Source organism: Chiloscyllium plagiosum, chromosome 23, assembly GCF_004010195.1.
Source record: "Chiloscyllium plagiosum isolate BGI_BamShark_2017 chromosome 23, ASM401019v2, whole genome shotgun sequence".
In the NCBI taxonomy this organism is placed as follows: domain Eukaryota; kingdom Metazoa; phylum Chordata; class Chondrichthyes; order Orectolobiformes; family Hemiscylliidae; genus Chiloscyllium; species Chiloscyllium plagiosum.
Genome location: NC_057732.1, coordinates 2,485,251 through 2,494,249, shown reverse-complemented (window position 1 = coordinate 2,494,249; position 8,999 = coordinate 2,485,251).

Sequence of the window (8,999 nt, the reverse complement as noted above, 5' to 3'; positions counted from 1 at the left end):
GGCACAGTGGTCAATGGACAGTAATCCAAGGGCTCAGATAGTGATCCAAGGGCTCTGGGGGACATGGGTTCAAATCCCATCACAGGGACTTGATTCAATTAATGAAGCTGGTCTTTGATGCTAAATTATAATGCAGGTTGTTATGCCAAAACACATGTTTCATCAACGCAAATTTGATGTAACACGATTGCCGAATAAGGGATGCTGTTTCTGAAGTGCGAACTTTTAAAACATGTGTTGGCTATAGCATGATTGCGTCATGACTGTCGTGCTATCGAAGAAATGACTGCACAATAGAACAAAATCTAAAATTAAAGATAATCTAATAGTAACCACTGTTGATAATTGTAAAAACACATCTGGTTTACTGATGTCCTTTAGGGAGGAAATCAGCCACCTTTACTTGGTCTGCCTTTATGTAATTCTTAACAGTCCTCTGGAATGGCCCAGCAAGCTACTCGAGTCAAAGGCAATTAGGGATGACTAACATATGCTGGCCCAGCCCAGTGATAACCATAACACTGAAGGAATAAAAACAAACTGATCCACCTCAATTTAGCCTCAGAATATTGACTTTGTTGGCAAGCTCAGTCTCTAATATCCATTTCTCATTCTGGTCATATTGTTCACTAAGTCACCACTGAAGGCAGTTAAGAATTAAACACATTGATGTGAGACCGGAGTCATGTGTAGGTAAGGGTATGTGTAGCCACAAGATTTTCTCTGGAAGGACAGTAGTGTTTTGGTGACAATGGAGGAGCAGAAGTAGGCTATTCAGCCTATTCTGCTCCACCATTCAATGAGATCAAGACTGATTTGATAATCCTCAACTCCACTTTCATGCCTCTTCCTCATAACCCTTCATCATCTTACTGATGAAAAATCTGTCTACCTCAGCCATGAATATATTTAATACACAAGCAATTATATAAAGAGATATTGACAGCAGTGACTAAAAGCTTCATATGAACATGAGAACAAGGAACAAGAGTGGGCCACTATTCAATAAGTTCATAAATGATCAGATTTTAATCTCAACTCTACATTCCTAGATATCCCCAATAATCTTTCATCCTCTTGGTCAACAAGAATCTATTGACCCATGCCTTAACCTTACTCTAATCAACCAACCCATTCTTCCATCACAGACTTTGAATGGACATCCTTCCACCTAAGTTTTCACACATGGTATTTATGGATACAGTCACAATGTATAGCCCTTGGCAACTCCACTGGGTACCGTTCTTGCAGTACATTCCTTTTCCCCAGTGACTGCTGAGCAGGAGAGCTGCCAGTCTCTTGGCTAGCAGCTCCTAGTAGACAGGATCCCTGCCCTTGAAGTCCTGATCCCAGGAAGGATCTACTGGTGTCCTGACTGGCATCCGATTTAGGCAACTTGCCCTGAAAGAGGCTGAATCTACAGCCAAAAGACAAGCACTACTAACCCCACAAAACACTGCAGATAACCTCCTGTAAAAATCTTATCAGCAGTTGCTGTAAAATAATTTCTCATAAATGAGTAGAATTAAGAAGTTAAAAATCACACAACACCAGGTTATAGTCCAACATGTTTAATTGGAAGCACACTAGCTTTCAGAGCGACGCTCCTTCCGGCATCTCCGAATCATTAGAATTAAGAAGACCTACTGATATATGGTAAAAAACCGGTTCTGGATTTATAGCCAAAGTGTTGCACCAAGTGTCATTATTGGCTTCACTGTTTATAAAAGGCCATGATTTCTGATTGTTGAATATTTGGAATAAAAATATTTTTTGAGCATAGTTATGATACTCTGGTCAGCATTTCAGTTGTTGAAAATAAGCTAATCTGACGTCTGAAACATCAAAAGCTTTTCCGCACAGAAGACTGCAGCGGATACAGCAGCAAGTCACACTTTGCCAATTTCACTTAAACCCAAGGATGTCCAAAGGGAAGAGGATGGCCGATTGAATCCCCAGCATTGTTCCTTTGTTATTGCTGCTTTGTTCCATTCTTTTGTGTGGCAATATAGAAAAGGATGAGGAAGTTCAAAGTTAAACTGGAAATTAAGGGAGGATCTTGTTAATGGGCTCAACAAGGGAATAAAAAGAAGGAAAGAAATTATCGTTGTAAATTATACCAGCAGGAACTATTGTATAACAGTCCAATTTTCACTCAGATGATTATATTAAGAGAGAAAATACAACTGTACGTCACCACAGCTGGCACTTAATATTTTTGCCTGCATATAAATGAAAAATACATTTTAGGAAAGCTGTATCAGCGAAATTGCATTAACTCTGACCCTACAATTACACAGAGGTTTATGTACAGGGTTTATGTTAATAATATTCATTAACTGTGTTATCCAAAGAACTGCTAGGTCAAAATACAAATCAATTCAGCTGGAAGTGGTCATAACAGTGAGATAGACAATTCAGAAAAGAGGCCATTCAGCCCATTGCACATATGAGAGACTTACTGTATCCAAATAATGCTACTCCCTTTCTTTCCCCATGCCCCTGTAAATTATTCTTTCCAGGCATCAAGATGATATTGATTAAACTGCACTAAACATTTCTGCATTTTTACTTTACATTTCAGTGATTAAAATGAATTCTGTGTCTGAAACTGCATTGAAAGATACCTGAAATTAAATTTTTAATTTAAAATGTATTCTTTTTTTTAACACTTGGATATGGCTGCTGTTTAAGTCTGAATTTATCGCTCATCCCATTGGCTTTGAGGAGGAAGTGATGAGCTACCTTCTTAAATACAAGAGTATTTAGTAGGTGTGGATTATTAGTGAAGAATTGACTACTTCACTGTTCTTCTGCCACATTGTTTGAAAATATTGTTCAAAAACAAAGTAAGAATAAAGCAAAACAAAATATTGCGGCTCACCCAGATTAGTCTTGCTGAAATATCTATTGTGGACCTGAGTTTTAGAATGTATCTACTCTCCACCCTACCTCCAATCCTGTATCCTTCCTCTCCTTCCTTAATCAAGAACACATCCGTTTCCTTCTCAAATTGTCCAACTGCCTTTGTGAAAGTTTCTGCAAAAACTATGACAAGGCCGAACCTCAACTTACACTCAGTTCACTGACTCACCAAAGCCATGCAGCTGATTCTGGTTCTCTGTAAAATCCTTTCCATATCTTAATCTAGCTTTCTTGGTTTTTTTTAAAATAGCCTCTCATCAAAAAGAAGAATTAAAGCCATTTGGGTCCCTCCACCAAACCCTCAGAATCTATGAGGTGAGTTTTAACTCCATGGAATGGGTGGATTGAAGCAAGTGGCCAGTTAAAATAAATAATTTTTAAATCATGATCACAGTTCAGATGCAACAAGCTCATTTCCAGGTTCAGCTGAGGTACATTGATGCCTGAGTGTGCTACTTACTGAATTTGGAGTTTTAAGCAAGTAGATAAATCATTATTGGCAACAATTGATTGTGCTTATCTGGAGTTAATGTGAATTGGGGGGAACACTTCTGGTTGGACTCATATCTGGCACATAGAAATATGGTTGTAGTTGTTAGAAATCAGTCATCTCAGTTCCAGGATAGCTGTGCTGCAGCTCCTCAGGGTAGTGTCCAAGGCTGAACCATCTTCAGCTGTTCATCAATGACATTCCCTCCATCATAAGGTCAGAATTGGGGATGTTTGCCAATGATTGCACAATGTTCAGTACCCACTCATGTCTCCTCAGATGCTGAAGCAGTCCATGTTCAAATACATCAATACCCAGTTTTGGGCTGACAAATGGCAAGTAACATTTATGCCATACAAGCACCAGTCAATGACTGTCTCCAACAAGAGAGAAGGTAACCACCTCCGCTTGACATATGATGGCATCAGTATCACCGAATGCCCCACAGTCAATATCCTGAGGCTTACCATTGACCAAAAACTCAAGTGGACCCACCATTTCAATATGGTGTCCTCGAGAGCAGGTCAGGGGCTAGGAATACTGCAATGAGTAACTCATCTCCTCACTCCCAGAGCCTTCACCATCTACAAGGCACAAGTCAGGAGTCTGATGGAATATTCCCTACTTGCCTGGATTAGTAGAGCTCCAACACACTTGAGAAGCTTAACACCATCCAGGACAAAACAGTCTGCTTGATTGGCACAACATCCACTCACTCCAGCAGCAATGTTTAGTATCAGCAGAGTATACCATTGACAAGAAACACTGCAGAAATACAGCAAGCGGTTGCTTAGACAAGGGCAGCAAATACATAGAAACACCACCACCTGCAATTTTCCTTCCAACCCACTCACCATCCTGAGTTAGAAATATATTGTCAATCCTTCAGTGTTTTTGGTTAAAATCCTGGAATTTCTTCCCTAATAGCATTGTTGGTCTACCTACAGCATGTGGACTGCAGCAGTTCATGACCACCATCTCCTCACGGGCAACTTTTTGTTTCGAGAGGGAGAGCATTTCCATTTAACTCAATTTTAAATACTTTCTTAACAACAAGACTTAGTTTACATCTGTCTAGCAGTTTCAGTATCTCCATTTAAAGAATACTACTTCCCTTCACCACTTATTTTCCAGTTCTCCAATAAAGAATGGGAGATCACACATCTGGATTCATAGTTCAAACTCCCCAATGTCGTAATGTAGGTAAGTCTTCATGGCATTGTTCGAAATACCCTCCACAAATGAATTTTGTTTCTGTAAGGTCAGAATAAGGCATTGGCTGTTTAGGGCTGAGATGAAATATTGCTTCATTGTGATGGGCATGAAGCTTTGGAATTCCCTGTCCCAGCAGGCCAAGGATACTCAGTCGATGAGAATATTCAAGATTAAGATCAATGCATTGTTGAATACAAAGGGAATCCAAGGTTTTGGTAGTAGGGCAAGAAACTGGGCCATTGTACAATTCTCTCAATGATCTTATTGAATGGTGGAATAATCCTGTTTCTGTTTCACATGTTCTTATTACTGGTTTGTTCAGCAAATCACCCATTCTCACGTCTGAAAGCCTTGATTGAATCTGCTCCAACCACACTCTCAGTGCCTTCCCAAACCTAAACACTCAGAGCGAGAATGTTCTCACGTCACTGTTGTTTCTTTTGCCAATGACCTTAAATCTGAAACAAAAACAGAGAATGCTCGAGAAACTCAGCAGGTCTGGCAACATCCATGGAGAGAGAGACTGAGTTAATGTTTCAACTTTAACACTTTAAATTTGAGTCCTTGGGTTCTCAATCTCCACTTCTGATGCCAAGTCATGCAAGGCCATGAGTCAAGTACTGAAAAATAGATTGTGGATGTAGATTAGATTAGATTACTACAGTGTGGAAACAGGCCCTTCGGCCCAACAAGTCCACACCGCCCCGCTGAAGCGCAACCCACCCATACCCCTACATTTACCCCTTACCTAATACTACTGGCAATTTAGCATGGCCAATTCACCTGACCTGCACATTTTTGGACTGTGGGAGGAAACCGGAGCACCCGGAGGAAACCCACGCAGACACGGGGAGAACATGCAAACTCCACACAGTCAGTCGCCTGAGGTGGGAATTGAACCCGAGTCTCTGGCGCTGTGAGGCAGCAGTGCTAACCACTGTGCCACCGTGCCGCCCGTTACAGAAACAGTACTGACATTCGCAGTTCACCTAGGACAACCCTGGTATACCTGGAAGGCTGCAGTGCACCGTAGTTTGAAAGACAGTTGCAACTACATTAGTGCAGACCATCCTCCCACATCCAAACTGGAAAAAGAAATTACAGTTGATACAACTCAAAAATCACAGAAAAGAAATGCTTGCATTTATGCAACTCTTAACCTCAAGATATCCCAAAAGCTTTACAGCCCACTAAGTACTTTGGACATGCAGCCACCACTCATGTGCAATAGAAAACCCAACTATCAATTTATGCATAACAAGTTTCCACAAACAGCGATGCAATAAAGACCAGATAATCTTTTTTAGTAATTGTAATATAGGGAGTCAGAGATTGGAACAACTTTGTATTCGTGTAGGCTAATAGTGCATCATAAAAAATATCTCAGTGTGCTTTACAGGATAACTTCCAAAGCAAAATTTGACACTGAACCAAATAAGGTAATATTAAGGCCAAGGGGCGAAAGCTTGCTCAAACAAGGTGGTTTTAAAGAGCAGCTTAAAGGAAAGGAGTTGGAAAGGCAGGAGGATTCAGGAAGATAATTCCAGAACTGAGGGTTGAGGCAGCAGAACACACAGCTATCAATGGTGCAATTTTAAATCATAGATGCTTAAAAAGGTTGAAACATACATCTTAGATGCAAGAAGAACATTTCTGCTCTTCACTGAAATAGTGCCATTAGATCTTTTATTGAGGGGACAAAACAGTTTAGCTTAATATTTCACCTTAAAGACAATGAAACACTCCTTCAAAATTATGTGGGGTTGTCAACCTAGATTTTTGTGCTTGGGTGGGACCTTACCTTTTGACTGGAAGACAAGAACATATTGTCCTGAGCCACTACTGACATCATTATTCAACAAAGACAATGGTAAAAAGTGACCACATGCAGACAGCTCACACCCAAGAAAACAAGAATCAGTTTGTAACTTGCACAAGAAGTGCAATGGAGCATTACATGTGAGTAAAGTGCTTTTATAGTTCAAAGGAAAACCAGCTCTTACAGAAATTTGAAATATTTACTTCTGCCTTCAATTATAAAATACATCCAAATCAAGCAGAGGTTGTCAGGCTTGCAAGAATCCACCTATCTGATGCTTGTCACGTTGCTACTTGTCTAATTTATGTAGGTTTGCTTGCTGAGCTGGAAGGTTCATTTTCAGATATGTCGTCACCATACTGGGTAACACTTTCAGTGAGCCTCCGAATGAAGCATTGGTGGTGTAGCCCGCTTTCTATTTATATGTTTCAGTTTTCTTGGGTTGGTGATGTCATTTCCTGTAGTGACATAATTATGGTGATATCATTTCCTATTCGTTTTCTTAGAGGGTGGTAGATGGGATTCAAGTCAGTGTGTTTGTTGATTGAGTTCTGGTTGGAATGCCATGCTTCTAGGAATTCTCAACACACTAAAACAGCAGCTAATGAACTTGAAAGACCTTATACAGACAACAAGCAAAACTAATGTCATCTACAAAATGCCTTGCAAGAACTGTAACAAACACTACATTGGACAAACAGGCAGAAACTAGCCACACCAGGATACATGAACATCAACTAGCATAAAATGACATGTCCCACTTTCACTAGTATCCTTACATACAGATAAGGAAGGACACCACTTTGATTGGGACACTACACCCATCCTAGGACAAGCCAAACAGAGACACACACGAGTCATAGAGCTATAGAGATGTACAGCACGGAAACAGATCCTTCGGTCCAACTCATCCATGACGACCAGATATCCCAACCCAATTTAGTCCCTCCTGCCAGCACCCGGCCCATGTCCCTCCAAACCCTTCCTATTCATATACCCATCCAGATGCCTTTTACATGTTGCAATTGTACTAGCCTCCACTACTTCCTCTGGCAGCTCATGCCATACACGTACCACTCTGCGTGAAAACGTTGCCCCTTAGGTCTCTTTTATATCTTTCCCCTCTCCCCCTAAATCTATGCCCTGTAGTTCTGGACTCCCCCACCCCAGGGAAAAGACATTGTCTATTTATCCTATCCATGCCTCTCATGATTTTATAAAACTCCATAAGGTCACCCCTCAGCCTCTGACGGTCCAGGGAAAACAGCCCTAGCCTATTCAACCTTTCCCTATTGCTCAAACCCTCCGACCCTGGCAACATCTTTGTAAATCGTTTGCAGAAGAGAATTCCAACATTTAACCACATTGTTTGAGAAAGATTTCCTAAGTTCTTTCCCAAAAGATCTGACTCAATTATTTTAGACCTCCTTAACCTAGACTCTAGAACCAGCAGAAATAAAATCTCTCCAAAAAACCTTCAGCTCACCTAAATATCATGAAATCTTTGATGAAACCCCCACTTAACTTTCGCAATTCCTGGGAATGCAACATTATTTGTTTAATCTCTCCTCTCCTAAGGCTTGGATTTTCTCTGAGTTAAGATGACTCAGGAACACTTAAGAGATAGGAGGGAGGTCCCAATTTGAGGAGTTTTGTCCCCATTCCAGGCTTTCCAATTTTTTTTCCTTATAATTTGTAAGGAGTTTGACAGATCAGGCTATGCCCCTCCACTCATCCCATGGCCCCACATGACCCTCTGCCAAACTATCACACTTCCTTGCCTATCCACCCACTATACACTGTGTAAAAGAAGCTTATAATGACAGCTGGATGTGTAAGAAAACACTTTAAAATAATAACTGGTTGAGAACTTCCCATGAAACTACCAGTAAAAGTGTTAATCTTCCAGACTCTAAAGCTTCATTAGTTGAAATTGCAGGTAGATGGAACCTTTTACCCTTGTGTAAATCAACTTGGTGAAACTGGTAAGAGATTAGTCAACCAGAAATGTCACTCCAGCTGAAGTCTAGGGGTTTTGAGATTGTATTGATCAATTGTAATTGATGTCTGGGCAATCAACCAAAGATTTATTAAATATTGCAGGTGAGATGGCGAGGAACTCTATTGATAAAATTCTCAGGCAAGGGCTGGAATAGTTTCCTAGCACTGGCTATGTCTTTTTCAGACTTTGACCATGAGCAGATAAAAGATTTAGTCCTATGTAATGTGAAGCAAGAGGTAGAGCTGGTAAGTGGATGAAGCTACTGACCATGAAGCACAAGGCACAGATCATTTTCCACAGTTAAGAATGACAGAGACTGAGGAGCAATTGGGAGGAAGCAGGACAATTTTTGGTTCCATGATAACACAGGAGGAGAGTCCTTGTCCTGGCTGAGAAGCACATATTTGGAAATGACCTGAAGATGGTGAAGGCTTGAATAGCTGTTGAATCTTCTGGATCAGTGGTGCTGGAAGAGCACAGCAGTTCAGGCAGCATCCAACGAGCAGCGAAATCAATGTTTCGGGCAAAAGCCCTTCAGGAATAAAGGC